Source organism: Panthera pardus, unplaced genomic scaffold, assembly GCF_024362965.1.
Source record: "Panthera pardus isolate Hobbes unplaced genomic scaffold, ASM2436296v1 HiC_scaffold_2, whole genome shotgun sequence".
In the NCBI taxonomy this organism is placed as follows: domain Eukaryota; kingdom Metazoa; phylum Chordata; class Mammalia; order Carnivora; family Felidae; genus Panthera; species Panthera pardus.
The window spans coordinates 33,393,245-33,415,767 of record NW_026526765.1 but is presented as its reverse complement, the minus strand read 5'-3'; the positions used below and the strand labels follow the sequence as shown (position 1 = coordinate 33,415,767).

The 22,523-nt window shown below is 36.5% G+C and overlaps 1 long non-coding RNA gene across 3 annotated transcripts in view; it reads left to right on the top strand.

Annotated features, from left to right (window-relative positions):
- The window catches only part of LOC109275854 (uncharacterized), a 44,073-nt gene extending 31,826 nt beyond the window's left edge, over positions 1–12,247 (top strand). For 2 of the 3 annotated variants that reach the window (XR_008423692.1, XR_002084411.2), the window contains exons 2-3: positions 7,240–7,358; positions 11,890–12,247. This is a non-coding gene — a long non-coding RNA (uncharacterized LOC109275854). Of the gene's footprint in view, positions 1–1,198; positions 1,291–7,239; positions 7,359–11,889 lie in introns of all 3 variants that reach the window. The other variant, XR_008423691.1, reaches the window with a different exon arrangement.
- The last annotated feature ends 10,276 nt before the right edge of the window (positions 12,248–22,523 follow it).

Sequence of the window (22,523 nt, the reverse complement as noted above, 5' to 3'; positions counted from 1 at the left end):
AATATTTTGTGAACAAATTCAGTAGACAATGGAGTGGACGTAGATTTGGTATGGTCTAGCCTTTTGAAGTCTAGACTTAGCAACATGTGAGACTTTTCAGTGGGCTATTGTAAAAGAGGTTGTTGTTGTTTTTTCTTTTCCGATGTGCTTAACAGAAACTAAATATCTAAAACCAGCTTCAGCCTCTGCTTTAATGACTTCCAACCACCAACATGGAAAAGGGTATCCAGAAGAATTTTAGGAAAATTAAAACTTATTCAGTGCATGGAGGGGCCATACATGCAACTTCTAATTATGGCCTTCTATACTATTTGTTGGCTGTGTGACATCGAGCAAGTTAAGTAACCTTCCTGAGCCTCAGTTTCTTTATCTTAAAGTGGGTTTTGTAATAGTGTCTACTGCACAGGGTGGTGGTGAGGATTAAATGAGATGATCCCAAATGGTCTTTCTATTTCTACCCTTGCTGTCTTAACACTATTTTAACACAGCACTAATAGTTACAGGCATACTTTTAAGTCAGACCATGTTGCATCTTTGCTCAGTACTAGAATGGCTTGCCATTTTGCTTAGAGGGAAAGCCAAAGTCTGCACAGTGGTCTGCAAGGTCAGATGTGATCTGGCCCCTCTAACCTCTCTGCTATCCACTTTTACTATTTTCTGGTCTCTTCCCGTTAGCAATTGTGACCTTCAGCGTCTAGGGATATTCCTGCCTAGAAGCTTTTCTGGAGGCTTATCCTTCTCTATGGAACATTCTTTACCCCCATTATGAACCTAGCTCATTCTTTACCTGCTTTAAAATTTTATTTCAGGTTCCTGGGTGGCTTCCTCAGTTGAGCATCTGACCCTTGGTTTTTGGCTCAGGTCATGATTCCAGGGTCGTGGGATCAAGCCCTGCATCAGGCTCCATGAGCCTGCTTAAGATTCGCTCTCCCTCTACCCCTTTCCCCCATGTGTGCTCTAAATCTCTCTCTCACTCTCTGTCTCTCTCTCGCTCGCTCTCTCTCTCTCATATAAAAAAACCAAACCAAAAACTTTATTTCACGTCACCTTTCAGTGAGACCCACCCTAACGACCCTGGTCAAAATAGAATACTCCCTCTCCAGCATTGTCTACCCCCCTTAGGCTTTTATGATCTTTATTGGCACTTATCTTCTAATACACTAAGCAATAAACTTACAGATTGCGTATTTGACTATAGGCACTACTAGAAGTTAAGACCATGAGGACAGGGATGTTGATCTGTTTTTTCATTACTGAATCCCCAGTGCCCAGAACAGTGCCTGGCATATGGTAAGCATTTAACAGTTTTGAATGAATGAATGATTCCATATAAAGCACTTAGCTCCGCTACTGGTACATAGTAAGTGCTTAATATATAGTAGCTATTTTAGGGACTGCAGGCTGCTTCAAATCTGAGACCAGATGTGGTGTTTCAGACTTCTGCTGTAATGAACATGAGGAAAGCAAATTTATCAAACACGTATATGGGAAAAGTCCTGTGATGCCAAGGTCCTGAGCATATTATTTCCCATTCCCTAATTGTAGAAAGTGGTTAACAAGGGCATGTTTTTCATGTCATATAATTTAAAACAATCAAGGGTCTCAACTAAGTATATCATTACTATCAGGCAATCCAATTCTTGGAAAGAAACTTAGATATTTTTGCATTAACCTCTTAAACAGCAACTTTGGTTAACTATATGATTTGGGGCAAGTCATTAACCTCAGTGTCTTATCTGTTAGTGTCAGGTGACTGGGGATTGGAATACAGTTCTGGGTGTGGTCTCTCCAGGACCTTCAATTGTACCATTCAGTATTTTCATGGGATGAGAGGTTGAAGGTCTTTATTCAGACCCATATCCAACAGACTAAGGCTTAAGAAAATAAATGAATAGTAGGCCCTGGAAAAGTTGTGTCTACCAAGTCAACTTCTGTTTGAGTTAAACTTAGCCTAAGAAATTGGCTCTCTGTAAACTTGTTGCTATGGTTTTGAGCTTTGCTTTTTGTTAGTTCTCTCTATTTTTCCCCTTCTCTTCTGTCCTCTTCCTCTCTTTCTGCATTCTTCCTTCCTAAGGTGTAATCCCTGCTCTGTGTGGCTGCTCTGGTCTTTGGGGACTTTGATGTCTATTCCCAAGATGAGGAAGTCCACATCTATATCTAGCTCTAAAGATTTTCTCTACACTCAATAAATTAATAAGAACATTATGAATAATTTTATGTAAAGAACTCTGGAAGCTTACATAAAATAGGAAAATTATCTAAAATCACAACTTACCAAAACTGACACAAAATGGAATATCTGAATAAGGCCTATATCTGCCAAAGAAATTGGAACCATAATCAAAATCCTTCCCATGAGGAAAACTCCAGGCCTAAACAGCCTCACTGGTTCATTCCTCCAAAAGTTCAGGAAATAATACTGTATTTACACAGATTCTTTCAGAAAATAAAGAAAGAGAATGCTTACAATTCACTTTGTGAGGTCAGTATAACCTTGAAACTGAAACATGATAAGGATATTATAGGGAAACAATTACATCTTTTTATCTACCATGAACATAGATGCAAAATTTCTAAACACAATATTAGCAAATAGAGTGCAATAAGATAGAAATAACATAATAGTTCACGGCCAGGTAAAGTTTATTTCAGGAATACAGTAATAGTTTAATATATAAAAACCAATTAATATCATTTTAAAAATAACTTTAAAATAGAGAAAATCATATTATCATCTCAATAGATACAAAAAAGGCATGACCCCACTCATGACTTAAACAAAACAACTGTGAGAAAATTAAGATGAGAACTCTTTTAATGTGATAAAAAGGAATCTAAAAAATCTACAGCTGACATCATTTCTAATGGTGTAATACTGAACTTTTTTCCCTTAAAGTTGGAAATGTCCACTGTTACCATGTTTATTCAACATACTTTTGAAGATTCCAGTCAGAAGAAAAAGGAATAAGAATTACAAAAATATTATATAATGAGAAGAATAAAGTTACCTCTATTACAAATGACATAATTATATAAGAAATTCAAAAGAAGTTATAAACTATTAGAATTAAGGTATTACCAAATTTGCTGGATGGAAAACCCGTATGGAAAAAGTACTTATTTCTATATTTCAGCCAAAAATAAAACCATAAAATTAGAAAAGCAGTACCATTTAAAATAGGAGCTAAAAACTATGTACCTCTGAGTTAAACTTAAGATTTATAAGATGTCTATAATTAAACTACTAGTGTTGGTGCTCCTGGGTGTCTCAGTCGATAAGCATCTGACTTCAGCTCAGGTCATGATCTCAGGTTCGTGAGCTCAGGCCCTTCTTCAGGTAAAACAACAACAACAACAACAACAAAAAACAAAAAACAAAAAACCCCCACAAAAACCATGAGCCCTGCTTTGGGTGAGCCCCACTTGTTTCTCTCTCCCTCTCCCTCTGCCCCTCCTGGCATTCTCTCTTTCTCTCTTCTCTCTCTCTGCCCCTTGCTCACTTGCACCCTCTCTTTCTGTCTCAAAACAAAACAAACAAAAACCCCCCAAAAACCTTGTTGCTAAAAGAAAGAATACTTAAATGGGGGAGATGAATAAAGTTTGTGGATTGAGAGATTCAATATTTGTAAGATGTCATTTTCTCCAAATTGATCTATAAATTTGATCTGACCCCAATCAAAACCTAGCAGGATTTGTGTAGAAATTGACAAGCTGATTCTAAAATTTATATAGAAATGAAAGTACCAATAAACCTTAGATAATATTGAACAAGAACAAAGCTGGAGGGCTTACAACACCAGACTTCCAGACTTAGTGTAAAGCTCCAGTAATTAAGACAGTGTGGTATTATGCAAGGAGAGACAAACAGACCAACTGGACAGAATTATGAGTCTAGAAATAGACTCACACATACAGAATTTCTTGATTTATTAAAAAGGTGCCACTGCAGTTCAGTGGGAGAAAGTTGGCTTTTCATTAAATGGTGCTATAACATTATTCTTATGAAAAAAATGAACCTTGCCTCCTATATTACAGCATACAGTAAAATTAATTTGAGAGGGAATATAGATCTCTATTTGCAAGATAGAAAAAAACAGAGCTTTGGGAAGAATACAGAAGATATCTTTATGACCTTAGGTAGGCATGACTTTCTTAAACAAGATACATAAAGCATTAACCATAAAAAAAAACCCTGATAAACTGGGTTTCAACAAAATTATGACTATTAATTCATCAAAAGATAGCAATCATTATGATAATGAAAAGACAAGCCATATACTGGAAGAAAATATTTGTCATTTATATGTCTGACAAAGGCCTGGTATCCTGAATATACAAAGAGTTCATGTAAATTAATATGATATAAACAAACCATACATTTTTTTAAAATTTCAGGCATTTCATAAATAAGATCCAAATAACCAGTAAACATATCAGAATCTAATCTATATTATTATTCATCAAGCAAACAGCAGAATCAGACCTATAAATACAGAGAACAAACTGATGGTTGCCAGAGGGGAAAGGGTGGGAGGATGGGCAATATAGGTTGATTTTGATCTCTGCCTTGATTCAGTGGTGGTTACACAGGAATATACATATATGAAGACATATCCAGCTGTATAGTCAAGATTTGTGTACTCTATGCACTTTACTAGATATGCATTATACTTCAAAGGCAAGCAAAATTAAAAATTAGATTTTAGTAAAAGTAAAAAGCATTAGTTAAAAGAACATACACAAGAAAGAATATCTAATGGGAAAAAGACAGTGTCTTCAACAAATGGTGTTGGGAAAATTGGACAGGTATATGCAAAAGAATGAAACTGGACTAATTTTTTATGCCATACACAAAGATAAATTCAAATGGATTAAAGACCTAAGTGTGAGACATGAAATAATAAATCCTAGAGGTGAACATAAACAGTAACCTTTTTGACATCAACCATAGTCACTTCTTTCTAGATAAGTCTTCAGAGGCAAGGGAAACAAAAACAAAAGTAAACTATTGTGATTTCATAAAAATAAAAACTTTTGCACAGCAAAGGAAACAATCAATGAAACTAAAAAGGCAACCTATTGAATGGGAGAAGATATTTGCAAATGACATATCTGATAAAGGGTTAGTATCTAAAATATGTAGAGAACTTATAAAATTCAATATCCAAAACCCAAACAATCTAACTTAAAAATGGGCAGAAGACATGAAAAGACATTTTCCCAAAGAGGACATGCAGATGACCAACAGACACATGAAAAGATGCTCAACATCACTCATCATCAGGGCAATACAAACCAAAACTATAATGAGATATTACCTCACACTTGTCAGAACGGCGAAACTCAACAACACAAGAAACAACAGATGTTGGCGAGGATGTGGAGAAAGATAAACGCTTTTGCACTGTTGGTGGGAATGCAAACCGGTGCAGCCACTCTGGAAAGCAGTATGGAGGTTCCTCAAAAAATTAGAACTACTCTACAATCCAGCAATTGCAACACTAGAATACAAAAATACTAATTCGAAGGGATGCATACACCCCAATGTTTATAGCAGTATTGTCTACAGTAGTCAAATTATGGAAACAGCCCAAGGGTCTATCGACTGATGATTGGATAAAGAAGATGTGGTATCCTTGGAATATTAGTCATAAATATTGAAATATGAGTCATAAATGAGAATGAAATATTGCCATTTGCAATGACATGGATGGAACTAGAGAGTATAATGCTAAGTGAAATAAGTCAGTCAGAGAAAGACAAATACCATATGATTTCACTCATATGTGGAATATAAAAACAAAGGGAAGAGAGAGAGAGAGAGAGAGGGAGAGAGAGGCAAACCAAGAAACAGATTCTTAACTATAGAGAAAACACTGATGGTTACCAGAGGGGAGGTGGGTGGGGAGATGGGTGAAATAGGTGATGGGGATTAAGGAGGGCACTTGCGATGAGAACTGGGTGTGGTATGGAAGTGTTGAATCACTATATTGTACACTTGAAATTAATATTACACTGTACGTTAACTGGAGTTTAAATAAAAACTTAAAAAAACAGAATAAAATAAAAAAAGATAAGCCAACAGGTGGATGAACACAAATCCCAAATTCTCACACCAATGAATGGGCAGAGCACCAGGTCACAGTTCCTTGGGGCGAAACAACAGGCCGTGTACATCGAGGTCTGTGCAGGATTTAGGCTTGGTAGACGTCCCCTAAGCCCCTGAGCAGCAGACTGTAAAGCTAACAGCCCTTCAGCTCCTGTGGGTAGCTCAGCTGATACCAAATAGGCATGGATATCTCAAAAAGAGAACTGAGCAGCTTCACCAGCTGGACTCTGCAGTCTAGGAGCCTCTAGCAACCAGAAGGGAGCTTTTAGCAGTTAGCCTTTCCTTATCTCACCAGCAGATCCTGGAGGATGCCTCTGGCATGGACTGACTTAGGACCTTTGCCTTTGGTTCATTTTCCACAAAAAAAGAAGTCCCATTCTGTGCAAACCTTTCTGAGGATGAGTTTGTAGACATCGTCAATAAGACGACCACTTGGTAATCCATTTTAGGATATTGGAAAACTAGTTTAACTCCATTCTGATGGAAGATTTTATGCAAGAATTAAAGCATTCTAAGTCTGGTTTTTCGATTTCATATCACATCAACAAACTTTGCTGTGGATGGATTTAGCAGCCAAAGAGCTCTGTCTAAATCATTGCTTTGTGTTGTCCTAAGCTTTCTCAGTGTTGGATGTTGGCTTAGATGCCAAGCTGGACCAAGAACATCGTAAACTTCTTGTCTATTTAATGACTAAAATAATAGCCCTGTTTGATAATAGCCATCCCAGACTTATCCATCTCAAGCTATAAAGGGAGGCACATTAGTATTTGTGGTCACATATTGACCAGTTGAAACCTCATACGTGGCTTTCAAAAGCAAGTGAACAAATGGTTTTTTGGGGTGAGGCACTGCAAAGAGCTACAGAGCATTGTAATTGGAAGCTCTTTATACAGCATACATTCATACTCACTGATATTATCTTACATTTATACAAGACTTCACAATTTCAACATGCTTCTCTATACATTCTCCCACTTGATTTCCATAAATTTCCATAAAATAGGTATCATATCCATTGGAGGTGCATTCAAAGTCACCAGTAAGTGAAGGAGGTATTCACATGACTTACTACATCCATATCTATGGTTGGTGAGGCTGGACTTTCACAAGTGAAATCCTTTGCTTTTCAGCTTTCGAATTAGAGAGTTTGAACTAGCAAGTGGCCTTTCCCTCTTCTATCTCGTATTGGCCCCAAACCTTGCAATTCTTGACATTTATACAAGAGGTGCTCATCACACCATTCTATGAGGTAAGTCATACAAGGATCATGAACCTCATAGAGATCTTATGTTTCTCCAATATGATGGGCACCCATGATAAAAGTAGGAGCCTTGTAAAAAGTCATAAGCAAAGCTCCACATTTTACTTTAGGTTTAGAGAGTGTCAGACAAACTTTTATTGAATCAATAGAGAAAGAAAACAAAAGCATAGTTGCCCTCTGAAACACCTAAATGACATTATTTTTTTAAATTGTAAAATATAGGACTTAATTCTAGGAAGACAGTTTAAAAATTAAGTTCTCTGTGAGGTCATTCAGCAGCTGAAATGATTAATAGTAGATAAAACTCATGAACTATCATAATTTCCTATGCTGTGGGTATATTATTTTTCTCTCTGGTTTTATTAAGATATATATGAAGAAAATATAATTTATACCAGCAAAATTCCTCCTTGTTAGCTGTTCAGTTCTGCAAACTTTGGCTAACGCATACAGTTGTCATACCACTACCCAAATCAAGAAGCTAGGTTTAAAAACATGTCAGTCAGACCCACCAGCTCTTTTCACTATTCCAGGGTACACTATTCTTGGGGTCTGGAGGTATAAAGCTAAGAAATACCCAATTTATGCAGACAGACCTAAGCAAGAACGTCTGCTAGGAAAGCAGTACCTGCTGAGGTGGTCTCCAGCTCCCTGGTTATAAAGAAATAGGTTGTTCTTTTTCTTTGACAACAAACCCATCTTCATCAATAATTTTTGACTTAGCCTAATGTAAGACTCTTATCCCTGTATGAATACTGCTCTGATTTTCTAGTAGCAATTTGATAGAGAATATATTTATAGACTGTGATGTACTTATCCAAATGGTTAATTCCACAATTCTATGATTACAACTACAACTTGACCTTAAAGTATGTGATGCCTAATTTTATCAATGGGCAAGCTATCCTGGACTGAAACCCCAAAGAGGAAGAATGGATGAGTAATCAGACAAGTAAAAATTTGCTGCTTATAACATCATCCAACTGTGTGTAGAGCAAGAATCATTATACTTTAACATGCTGGGAACATTTGTCTTGATTGAGTGTTAGTCAATAAAAATTCCTGTTTAAAGGATTGCTGCTGTGGGGTCTGCTCTTGTTCCTGAAACTGCAGGGACACACTGAAAATTCGAAGAAAAGCATACTACACAATACCTAATAAAGTGTTATAAAGTACAAAAATAGCACAGTCCCTTGTCCATTAAAAATGTAGTAAAATTTTCTGAAAATGAAATTTAATATTATGTGTTATTTTTTCTTTCTTGGAACCATAGATTACTTAAATATTTCCATTAGCGCCAAAATAGAGTGATATGATAAAAATGATGAAATGAAAGATTATGGTTTTCCACTGGGTATCAGAAGAAAAAAGATTGGGAGAATTATAATAAAAATAAAACTCAAAGGAATTCAAATGCATTCCATTTGCAATTAAAGCACACATTTAAGTCATAGGGTGATGTAGCCTTGGAAGAGGAGCTATGCTAATTTATAGGTATTTAATTAACTCCACAGGGTAGAGTCCCCTGTTGTTACTTTGTGTATATAATATTTATATTGATAATTACAAAACTAATTTAAAATACTAAAAAAAGACCTAAGTGAATACAGTAAAGCCCATTCTTTCTCAATTTCCAAATGGTCCATATCAGATTGTGAAAACTGACCCAATATATTTTTTTAAATTTTTTAATGTTTATTTATTTTTGAGATAGAGACAGAGCATGAGCAGGGGAGGAGTAGAGAGAGAGGGAGACACAGGATCTGAAGCAGGCTCCAGGCTCTGAGCTGTCAGCACAGAGCCTGATGTGGGGTGTGAACCCACAAACTGCAAGATCGTGACCTGAGCCAAAGTTGGACGCTTAACCGACTGAGCTGCCCAGGTGCCCCAAAACTGACCCAATATTTAGCAAGGTCTTTACTCAAAACTTTAGTCGTAGTGGAACAAGGGTGAAGAGGGAAGAAAGGAAATGTAGAAGATTCCTTCCTTTTGTTTTCTTTGGATGGACGAATCTAAAGAGTGTCCTGTGTAAACCTAAATGTGAGACCTGAAACCATAAAAATCCTAGAAGAGGGCACAGGTAGTAATTTTCTCTGATATCAGTCATAGCAATATTTTTCTACATATGTCTCCTGAAGCAGGGGAAACACGAAAAAATGATCTATTGGGACTACATCAAAATAAAAAGCTTCTGTATAGCAAAGGAAACAATCAAAACTAAAAGACAACCTATTGAATGGGAGAAGATATTTGCAGATGACATATCTGATAAGGGGTTAGTATCCAAAATATATAAAGAACTTCTACAACTCAACACCCCAAAAACAGATAATCCCATTTAAAAATGGGCAGAAGACGTCAACAGACATTCTCCAAGGAAGACATACAGATGGTTGATAGACACATGAAAAGATGTTCATAATCACTTACCATCAGCAAAATGCAAATCAAAACTACAATGAGACATCACACCCGTCAGAATAAAATCAACACAAGAAACAACAGGTGTTGGCAAGGATGTAGAGAAAAAGGAACCCTCATGCACTGTTGATGGGAATGCAAACTAGTGCAGCTACTATGGAAAACAGTATGGAGGTTCCTTAAAAAATTAAAAATGTAATTACCATATGATCCAATAAATCCGCTACTAGGTATTTATACCCAAAGAATACAAAAAAACTAATTTGAAAAGATGAAAGCAGGGGCGCCTGGGTGGCTCAGTCGGTTCAGCATCCAATTTTGGCTCAGGTCGTGATCTCATGGCTCCTGAGTTCCAGCCCCGCGTCGGGCTCTGGGCTGATAGCTCGGAGCCTGGAGCCTGTTTCGGATTCTGTGTCTCCCTCTCTGTGCCCCTCCCCTGTTCACACTCTGTCTCTGTCTCTCTCAAAAATAAATAAATATTAAAAAAAAATTGAAAAGATGAAAGCAATCCTATGTTTATTGCAGCATTTTTTACAATAGTCACTATGGAAGCAACCCAAGTATCCATTGATAGATGAATGGTTAAAGAAAAAGTGGTATATATACACAATGGAATATTATTCAGCCATAAGAAAGAATAAAATCTTGCCATTTGCAACAACATGGATGGAGCTAGAGCTTACAATGCTAAGTGAAAGAAGTCAATCAGAGAAAGACAAATACCATATGATTTCACTCATACGTGGAATTTAAGAAACAAATGATCAAAGAAAAAAAGATGCAAATCAGAAAACAGACTCTTAGCTATAGAGAACAAACTGATGGTTACCAGAAGGGTGGTGAGTGGGGAGATGGATTAAATAGGTGATGGGGATTAAGAATTCCACTTATCACTATGAGCACTAAGCAATGTAAAGAATTGTTGAACCCTGATATTGTCACCTGAAACTAATGTAACACTGTATGTTAACTATAGTGGAAAAAAGACAATAAGCAAACAAACTATGTCCTTTTGCTTTGTACCATCTTGGCTGAAAGTAACATAGGGCCAACAGAAAATGAAGTTTTGTTTAAAAGACAATTAGTATTTATTCAATATAATTTTTTCACTTTGCTTGTATTTCTACCATTCCCTTTAAGGTACTTTTTTTTTCCTCCAAAGTCATCACATGACTGTTTTCTCCTTTCTGTTTAAAAAATGGTTCAATTCTTGAGTTTGCTGGAGGATCAGCCTACAGGGCTGTAGACCTCAGGCAATTGTGGGCACGTCCATGCTCTCCCACCAGTGGGGGCAACATCACTGAGTTGAGTAGGCAGAAAAGTCCTGAACAAAAATCCATTAAACTCAAAATTCTTAGAGGAAGTAATGGAAATCTAAAAAGAGGCATTAGTTGACAATATTTACTGAGCATGTAATGGACAGTGTTTACACAATTATCTCTAAGCTTCATCTTGCCTGCCCTTGGAGAGGAGTGTACAGTGTTATTTTCTAAATTGTCTAGAGTCAAAGCTCTGATTGATTCCAAACATATTAGAGAGATTGTTACTAGAGTAAATATATTTTTAAAAGAATAAGACATTATTCGTTACTCAGAATGGTATACTTAGAATATAACATTAGATCTATTACAGTATAGCGTTTTTAGATCTCCCTCTCCTCTGCTTCTGTCTTCCCATCTCCTTCCTGGACTCTGACCCTTCGGCCCTCATGCCTCCCTCTTCCAAGGACACTTAAAATTCCACTGAGCTCACCCCAATAACAGGATAATCTACCCATCTCAAGATCCCTGACATATGTACATCTGCAAATTTCCTTTTGCCATGCAAGGTAATATATACACATGTTTCAAGGATTAGGATGTGGATAACTTTGGGGGAGTCATTATTCTGTCTATCACACATGCCAGTTGCTAGGATGTTTTTCCTTGATGACCATCCCAGGTTTCTACATCTCTGGTTTGAGATAAAACTATATTCTCTGCAAACTATATATCTACTTTAGTAGCTTGTTTTCTCTTAGGTTTTGCCAATAGGGGGCATTAAAGGATACTGCAAGGCAGGACGAGGAAGTGAATTAATTCTTTTTTTTTTTTTTTAGCTCGATGCTCTTGATTGGCACTTCCCCAGAAAAGACCCTCCCTGGCAGGTGCAGATGGTGTAGATCCCAGCTTTTCCTCAAATTCTCAGCATGGCCACACTTCCAGAATCAGTCTCATTACCCTCAGACTATGCACACAAGCTGGGCAATGGACATCTTCCGAAGTTTGAGTCTTCACTCATCAGAGCCACTGTTCCAAGCATCTGGCTTCTGAAAACCTCAAATTATTTTCTTTCTTTCTCCAGTCCTAGAGATGACAGCAGCTTCTTGCAATAATTAGCATAGTGTTCATTTTTAGGCGTTTCAGTTCTCCAGCATCTGTTTAACTATTTCCCTACATTAAAATCTCTTGGTTGAAGTACCTGGTATACTTTTGTTTTCCTGATAAATTTGCACTATGGTCAGTTTTTTTTTTTTTTTTTTTGGTCAGTTTTTAAAATACCCCAACAAGTGGTTACAGAACTAAAGAGTGGTAATAGTCTTAGAAGAAATGGGTAGAAAGACCTCTGAGGGAAGAGAAGTGATCTCAGACCTGTCTGATGCAGTTGTTTTGCAAGAAACATTATGGTATAGAAATAAGAGCCTATCTTCCCACCAAAATCACTTCACAGGATCATAACATCAGATTTTTTTCTTAATGTGAAGCAACAAAAATCCCAAAGACAATTACTTTGTTTTTGGGGTTTGTTAAATAGCAAAATCCTTTAAAAGAATACAAGACAGAATTACTAGAATATCTCAATCCAGTTTAAACTATGTAAGAAACTGATTTAATGTGGCCAGATTTAATTCAATACTTAGATAATCTTTAATACCAGTAGTTCAATAGTCTTCTCAGTGAAGATCTTAATAACATTTCACACACATGTGTATGTGTGCCCATGTGTGTGTTATAAGAGAGATTTACCTTACATACTCTTACAGTCTTTTAGCTGCCAAAAGAAACTATGCATTTGAATTTCTACATGTGTGCTATAGTGAAACTACCCTCACAATTTATGACCTCGTTACATGTTTGAACATCCTTTAGATTACACTCTTGCCAGAGATAAATGCACTCAACATAAAATAATAATGTTTCAATCATGGAAATGTGATCTTAATCATGTTTAAACCTGCTTTTTAAACTCTGTCATTAATTAGCAACCCAGAACTCCTTCTAAACCTCCATACCAGTCTTTGAAGAGGTTATTCATCAGATAAGAATGATGTTTGTCTAGGAGTGTACTTCTCTTAATGGACTTAATATCATTATTTCTAAAATGTCTGCGTCCCCTTCGCCCTCATCTCCTGCTCAAGTTCAATGGCCTACATAGCTCTTCAAAGTCATTAAGACACTGGGAGGAGGTGATGTACTAGAAGTATACAAGAAGTGAAAACAACCAAGTACATGTATAGTAAAAAGATGACACCTTAGGGGCTGGGTAGGAGGGGTTGGGGACATAGAGCAAGTCACACTGAAGGTTATCCGGTATCTGAAGTTGGGTTACATGAACGATGGAGTTTAAAAGGGAAAAGTAATTTCTGAAAAGAAAAACTGAAGTGGCGTGTGTGTGTGTGTGCACACATGTGTTTAGGGTAGAATGTGAATAATATTTTCATGTTCCAATATGAGGTCTAGTGCTAGTGCTAAGGAACCCAGGGAATGTAATGGAGGTTCAGGTGCATGGATTTTCCCCCACTGATTACTAGTTGCTTCCTTGAGTTATTGTCCATCCTTCTCCTGCACCCTCCTCCCCCAAGCACAGAGCTCAGGGTTATCACAGAGCTTTCTCAAATCCTAAGATAGTCTTGTATACTGAGAACTTAATGAGCTCTTAAATGGGATTAGTTATGTCATTGTCTAATATGTGACCTATCATAGAAATGACCTTAGCAGTCTTAATTATTGTGCAATATAAGAGATCCAGAATGCCTGCTAGGTAGAAAAGAGAGAAGAGGTTCTATGGGAAAATATTAATTTTGATTTGAAAATATAGATGTAAGGACAAGGTCTGCCCTTGAAGTTTAGACTCTAGAGGAATAATACCAAACTTCAGGAAATCTTGACTGAAGGGAAGACCAAAAAGAAAATCAAGTGAAGGAAGAGCAAAACCCACCTATAAATTAATTTCGAGTTTATAAACCAAATTCATGATTCAAAACTATAGACAAAGGCTTAATTGGCCCCCTTGGTGTATACGTAGCTTCCCATACATGCTTTTCCTGAATATCACAGGATAGTGAGCATGGGAAAAGCAGAATCATTAGCAAAACACACAGTGAAGGGTATAAGAAAGTGGTAGAAGGTTTGAGGATATTTAGCACCTTTGCATTTTTCTGATGACTCCATGAAAATTCAAGTCTAGAGAGAGGACTTTGGGCACTAATGGGTTAATGCCTCTTCATCCCCATGTGAGTTAATAACAGAATCATATACATACTGTGTTGTTTATCCTAGTGCCTACAGTATGTACTAACGACTCAGTAACTATACCTACTATTTTATGTGTGCCTGCCTTCTTCCCTGGTAGTGATTTTCAGATAATATATGGTAGGGAGTCTGGATCGCTGAGTGAAATATGGCTGATTAATTTTTCTTTTAATTATTATGTTAGATGAGGGTATATTTTCCGACATTGTTTAACAAATATTTTAAATTATTTTAAAAATGTTATTTTCTATCCTCTTGTGGCCTGGCATATGTCTCTAGGGAATTACACAAAAATTTACCACTTGGGTCTAATTTCTGTTGAAATGATGTATACTGCCAAAATATCTAAATGAAACAAGAACAAAATTCAAGCCTTACTGATATAGGCAAAACATCTGAATAATTGAATGAATCACCCCATTTTCATCTGGGTGTTTTGTTAGAGGGTAGCTTTAGGCGTAAGTACACAATAGAAAGTGAAATGAAGAGGAACAAGCTAATTAGTGTTGTCAAATAAACAAGAGTGCAGAGGTGCCAAACTTGGTGTCTTGATCCAAATTAGCCAAATTTTCTACGGTAATTGTATTAACTGAATAATTTCCAAATTTCAGTTTTTCTTTCTGTTGTAAAGAATGGTCAGATAAGTTCATGTGTTATCTCATTGTCATTCCATTTCACCCTTTGCCATGTCTTACACCCAACTTTTGTTTTGTTTCTCTTCTTGGCTTCTTCTGTTTTCATTCCATGATGGCTTCTGCTTTTCTTCTCCTCTGTCGATTGCTTGCAGTATAGGTTATACAGATCATGTATAGTTTAATCTTAAAATGGTTAAGACTTCTCAGTGATAGATACTTAAAATTATCTTTTGTTAGTCTGAAGCCATTATGTCATATTACTAATCAGCTGACCTGCCAATATTTGCCTCACATGAAATCTGGTCACATAATTTCTAATTTTTATTTTTTTTTTCGAGAGAATATGCAAGTCAGGAAGAGGGGCAGAGGGAGAGAGAGAGAGAGAGAGAGAGATTCCAAAGCAGGCTCCATTGATCCCACAATCCTGGGATCAGGACTTGAGAGGAAATCAAGAGTCAGATGCTCAACTGACTGACCCACCCAGACACCTCTAATTTTTTTGTAATATATTTTAATTGTTCCTATAACTATTAGTTCAACAAATCCTACCATCAAATCACATCATTAAATACATTGCATGTGGAAATGTGCTTATTCACATAGTTTTATTATTGTTTCCAACAGCTATTTTGTATAGTTTATTTAAAAGTAATTTTTAACAAGGTGAAGGCCTCCCAATCCCGTTTAGAGCCATTGTCATGAACTGCAGTCAGTTCAAATGTTGGATTTTCCAAGTCCTGTGTCTTTTAGGTATAAGGCAAGAGCCATAACTCAGTTTTTCAGTGCTTGTGAAAGAAAATATGAGTGGCATGAATAATCATAGTAGATCTATTCTCTTTCAATCTCACTAATCAAAGTTAACAATGAGGTTTAATGAGTAATATCTTCGTGGAAAATTATAACAACAACTGTCATGTTGAAAAATTCAGGTTTTATAATTATACAAAGTACGTGATAATGCTGGGTTATAATTTTCTTACTAGAAAATATTTTAAATGAAAAATAATTTCCCTGTTATTAGCCAGTGCATACTGGGACATTCTTCTGTGGCTTAACAGTCTGCAGGTGGCCACATTACTTAACCATAACTTTAAGTATTGCATTTGGGATTTCTATGCAAAATCAAGATTAGTCTTGTGACTTTTTGGAGTCAAACCAGCAGGATTCACTTTGAGAAGTGTGCCACTTTTCAGTTTCCTGACCACATGAGTTTTCTGCCAATCTCATTAAAATTTAGAGGCTGTATGCTTACTGATTTTTCTGTTTCCGGAAGGTAGCTCCATAACTTCCTTATCCCACAGTGATGTGGGAAGATTGTGGGGAGGTCTCCTCTTGAATTGTGTTTTCTTAGCTCTTATTCTCTTCCAGGTGCCTTACAAATTAGAATCTCTCAGCCAGGGAAGTCTAGGCATTTGCAGTCTCCTTTTGGACCTTTTTAGTCAGTTGCTATGTGATTTATTATGGACTTGGCATTCATCTCTTCAGGGTCCACAGTTGTCTTTGCTGGGGCCAGGAAGGCTTCTCCTGAGGGACTTTATATTAATGATACTTTGTTCCTTATTTGATGTGGTATAAATTTCGTAACCATCTTCTGCAATGTGTGTAAAGGCAAGTTTGTTTACAAGCTCCTTATACAAGCTTTTAAAGATACTTTGATTCTAAATATAGCCATTTAGCACTCTGTACAAATATTTACATCATTATTAGATAGAATGCATTCCTATATTTTAGCAATGTTATTTCTCTATAACGTGAAAGTGTCCCTATATGTATCTTCAGAGCATCTTTTTTTAAAATTTCTTTTTTATGTTTTATTTACTTTTGAGAGCGAGAGAGACAGAGCATGAGTGGGGGAGGGGCCGAGAGAGAGAGGGAGACACAGAATCTGAAACAGGCTCTAGGCTCTGAGCTGTCAGTATAGAACCTGACGTGGGGCTCGAACTCACATACCACAAGATCATGATCTGAGCCAAAGTCAGACGCTTAACCAAATGAGCCAGTAAGGCGCCCCCTCAAATGTATTCTTAATATGCTTTCAAATAAGGGGCGCCTGGGTGGCTCAGTCAGTTAAGCGTCTGACTTCAGCTCAGGTCATGATCTCATGGTTTGTGGGTTCAAGCCCCGTGTCAGGCTCTGTGCTGACAGCTCAGAGCCTGGAGCCTGCTTTGGATTCTGTGTCTCCTCCTCTCTCTGCCCCTACCCTGCTCATGCTCTGTCTCTCAATAATAAATAAACATTAAAAAATGTGCTTCCAAGTATTATTTTCAAGCTATATGCAGTAATTAAGTAAAATTATATTAATGCCTATATGAGAAAGTAAACAAATATTACATCTTATATACATATGATACATAATAAAATAATTTAGTAGTCATGTGGGTGACTTGGTGTGTAGTGAACAAAATGAGGCCTAAGTCTTGTTTTTTTTATTATTATTATTAAAAATTCAACACCCTAAAGCCAAATAATCCAATTAAAAATGGGCAGAAAACATGAATAGATGTTTTCCCAAAGAAGACATACAGATGGTCAATAGACACATTAAAAGATGCTCAACATCATTCATTATCAGGGAAATACAATGAGATGTCACCTCATATCAGTCAGAATGGCTCAAATTAACAACACAAGAAACAACAGGTGTTGGCAAGGATGCCCAGAAAGGAGAACACTCTTGCACTGTTGGTAGGAATGCAAACTGGTGCAGCCACTCTGGAAAACAGTATGTACGTTCCTCAAAAAGTTAGAAATAGAAGTGTCTTCCTATCCAGCAATTGCACCACTAGGTACTTATCCAAAGAATATGAAAATACTAATTCAAAGGGATACATGCCCCCCAATGTTTACAGCAACATTGTCTACAATAGCCAAATATGGAAATGGTCCAAGAAGATATGATATATATATATCACATCTTGAATGAAATCCATAAAAAAGAATGAAATCTTGCCATTTGCAACAATGTGGATGGAGCTAGAGAGTTTAATGCTAAGTGAAATAAGTCAATCAGAGAAAGATAAATACCATATGATTTCGCTCATATTTGATGTCTGACATACTGTTCCCCAGCTGATCTGCAGTCCCAGGACTAGGGCTACACTGAGAGCTCCTTATCTGGCTTTTCTTCTCAGAATCTTCCCCAAGGTGTTCGTGGTGTCCCACAGCATTACCTGTGCCCACCACACAGCCCAAGATATAGATGGTTGAGTTTGGGGTTTGCAAGTTGAGTGAGTTACCCTGCAGCAGGGATTATCTTTGCTTCTATATACCCAAGGAGCTATTCGATGGTGGCAAGAGGATACAAAAGGTTTCATGGGGCATACTTGTGCAAGAACACTCATGAAATAGGAGCTTACACATGCAGACATATAATTTGCTTTGTTGCATCAATCTGTTCATGCCATAAAGTATAAATGAAAATGTTATGGATGGGGAGTGCCTATCAAAGTTGCTAATGATCTCTATGGTTGACAAAGATCTACTAGACTAGGATTCTTAGAACTCCAGATAAATTACATTGGGCCATGTCCTTCTACTTCATGAGTGAGAAAGAGAAAATTAGTCCCTGGCATCTAGCTGTTCTCCAGGTCCTATCAGCTTGGCTTTGGTGTTCACCTGTCGGACATAAACACATTCACAGAACACCAACATTAGACAAGGCCACTCTGTGACCTTGATGAAAAAAGACATGATCCCTCTGTAATCATCTGTGAAAACAGACAATACCAAAACATTGGTATTGTCCGTGCCACAGAAATAATCTGATATACTGTGCTCTCATGAGTGACTCTTGATTCTTTACTTACTATATAGCTCTAGCCTTAGTCTAGTCTATCCTCCTTCTAGATAAGACTTTTAAAGATCCTCATTGAATTACCCCGTACACCACTTCCTGGCAGCATCCAAGTCAAAACAAACACACTTCCTTAAATCATCCCCCCGAAATAAAGAGTAAATTTTACAGTTCAAACACCCCCTTAGGGAGATGTCCTAAAGTTCTCATGATATGTGTTTTCCCTCATAGCAAAAAATAATAAACCCAATTTGTATATTTTCAGGTGTGTTCCTGGTAGTCAACAGCTAAAAGATAAACTATTACTCAATGATTATGGTAGGAACTTTATAGTTGATCAAACAGCTATGGTCCTTCTGATGGCCAACAGTTGCTGGTCCTTAGGTGTTGTTTTTTTGTTGTTGTTATGATAAAATACATATACCATAAAATGTACCATCTGAACTATTTTTAAGTGTATAGTTCAATGGCATTCAGTACATTTACATCGTTGTGTAGCTATCACACTAACTATCCATCTCCAGAACTTCTTCATGATCCTAAACTGAATGTCTGTGCCCATTAAACCATAATTCTCATTTTCCACTTCCCCAGCCTCTGATACCTAAATGTTGTACTTTCCGTCTCTGTGTATTTTACTATGTTAGGTAGCTGATATAAGTGGAATCACATAGTATTTGTCCTTTAGTGTCTGGCTTATTTCATTTAGCATAATGTCTTCAAAGCTCATCCATGTTGTAGCAGGTATTGGAATTTCCTTCCTTTTTAAGGCTGAATAATATTCCATTATACAATTATACCACATTTTGTTTATGCACTCATCTGTCAACGGACATTTGGGTTGTTTCCACCTTTTGGCAATTGAGATTAATACTGCCATGAGCACTGGTATAATTACGGGGTAATTATTTTATTTTTAGCAAAGATGAGTAAAAAAAGTTTCAGGATTTTTGAAAATTCTGCACATGAACCTAAAAGCAGTCTCTTCCTTCCTCCCAGGCCATCCTTCCCCTCTAGCAACTGCCATTCTCTGGCAACTCAAACATTTTGCAAGTAATAACCCCTCAAAATCAACATCATGTTTTTTCTAAGTGTCATCACTGACTTTACCAAGGTAGCACTAGGGCTGGGACAAATTAGAGGAAACAGTAGAGATGCAAAACAATTTGAACCAACTTTTCTTTCAAAACATACTCTCAAAAATAAGTTATGTCTTTTAGTACTTAGTAAAGTGCTAAAAGACAGGCAGACTAAAGGAGGCTTATTGACATTGAGATGCCATTTATTTATTCAGCCATTAAGTTATCATTTGCCACTTTCTGCTAGAAACAAATTCAAGGGACTTGGTGCTCTATCTTCTCTAAGAGCACATAAGAGACATTCAAGAAATATTTACGAAATGAGTAAGTGAGAGATTATTATGAGCCCTTATTATGCCTGAGGCACTGTGAAAGCCATTATAGGGTATCAAATAACACCATCCCTGTCCATATAATGCTTTAAGGCTAAATGCAGAATTAGAAATACACAAGATAGCTATAAACAAACTGCAGTGGGTGTGCAGAAAGAGATTACTTCTACTATGGATAGTAAGGGGAGTTGCAAAGATGAGTTAGAATTTTGACAGGTAAAAGCATGAAAGTGCATTCCGTGGTGGTCGCAAGAAGCAGAACTATAAAGTTTACGGAGTTCCTAATCTGCTCAGTAAATTTTAAGTTCTCCATTTAAGCCTCGGAGTGCCTTCCATTTTCCCACCCACAGGAGGAAATAATTTCTCTTCACACATTAGTTAAGGAAACCAAGAAACACACAATAAGTGGGAAAACATGGATTTGAACCCAGGCCTTCCGATTCAAGAGCACGTGATTCCAACCACTAGATTATATTCAGTGGGTGCTAATAGCTTCTTCTGGGCTGGCACATAAGGTGCAGACATAGGGGAAGAGGGGAGAGCGAGAACCGAAAACTGCAGGGTCAAAATGGTGGAGGGAAATGGGGATTGTAACTTTTTTTCTACTTTGAACTTAAGTGCAGAAAGCATTTTTATACTCGAAATACAGTAAAGCTTTTTGAATGGACTATTGTAAAGAATAGTGAGAAAAAATCCACATTGATTTTAATAGTTAATTTTACAAAGATTCTTTATTGCCCATTTTATATGCCCTTTTCTTTAAGTTTGACTCTATAAATGTATATTTCCAAACACTGTGTTTTTTAATGATCTGGCTAAGATCATTAAGCAGACATCCTCTTTTAAAATATTTATTGTTCAGCTGAAATGTGTTCTAATGTTTTCTGACCTATAAGAATCTTTGTTTTTCAGAAAATAATTCAGGAACAACTTAATTATAAAAATAAAACACATATTCTCTCCAACAACTGAGAAATATTGTGAACTACTGAAAGAAAATGCATAGCAAAGAGGCATGTATGTTTTTTCCTCTAATATATTTTACTTTTTAAATCAAAGTATAATTAACATATAATGCTATATTCGTTTCAGGTATACAACATTGTGATTCAATAATTCTGTATATTACTGAGGACTCACCATGATAAGTGTAGTCATCATCTGTCACCAAACAACATATTAAAATATTATTTATTATATTCCCTATGCTGTACTTTTAATCGCCATAACTTATTTATAACTGAAAGTTTGTATCTCTTAATTTCCTTCAGCTATTTTGCCCATCCTCTTACCCACCTCCCTTCTGGAAACCATCAGTTTGTTCTCTGTATTTAAGAGTCTGCTTTTTGTTTGTTTGTTCATTTGTTTTGTTTTTTAGATTCCACATATAAGTTATATCACTTTGTATTTTTGCTTTGTCTGACTTATTTCACTTAGAATAATACCCTCTAGTTCCATTCATGTTATTGCAAAATCCCATTCTTTACCATGGCTGAGTAATATTCCATTACATTATATATCATATAATATATATGTGGTATAATATCCCATTATACCTATCTCTATCCATTCATCTATCAGTAGACCTTCGGGCTGCTTCCTTATATTGGCTATTGAAAAAAAATGCTGCAGTAAACATAGAGGTGCATGAATCTTGTTGAATTAGTGTTTTCATTTTCTTTGGATAAATATCCTGTAGTGGAATTACTGGATCATATGGTATTTCTATTTTTAATTTTTTAAGGAATCTCCATACTGGTTTTCACAGTGGTTGTACTGGTTTACGTTTCCACCAACAGCTGCATGAAGGTTCCTTTTTCTTCACCTCCTTGCCGACACTTGTTATTTCTTGTCTTTTTTATTTTAGCCATTTTGACAGGTGTAAGGTGATATCTCATTGTGGTTTTGATTTGCATTTTCCTGATGATTAGTGATGCTGAGCATCTTTTCATGTGTACATATTGGCCATCTCTGTCTTCTTTGGAAAAATGTCTATTCAGGTCTTCTGCCCAGGTTTTGATTTTTGTTTTGTGTGTGTGTGTGTGTGTGTGTGTGTGTGTGTGTGTGTGTTGAATTGTATAAATTCTCTATGTATTTTGGATATTAAACCCTTACCATACATATCACTTGCAAATATCTTCTCCCATTTAGTAGGTTACCTTTCTGTTTTGTTGATGGTTTCCTTCACTATGCAAAAGTTTTTTTATTTTGTTGTGGTTCCAATCAGTTTATTTTTGATTTTGTTTCCCTTGCCTGAGGAGACATATCTAGAACAATATTGCTAAGTCCAATGTCAAATTATTGTCTATGTTTTCTTCTAGGATTTTTATGGTTTAAGGTCTTATATTTAGGTTTTTAATCCATTAATTTTTTTTAACATTT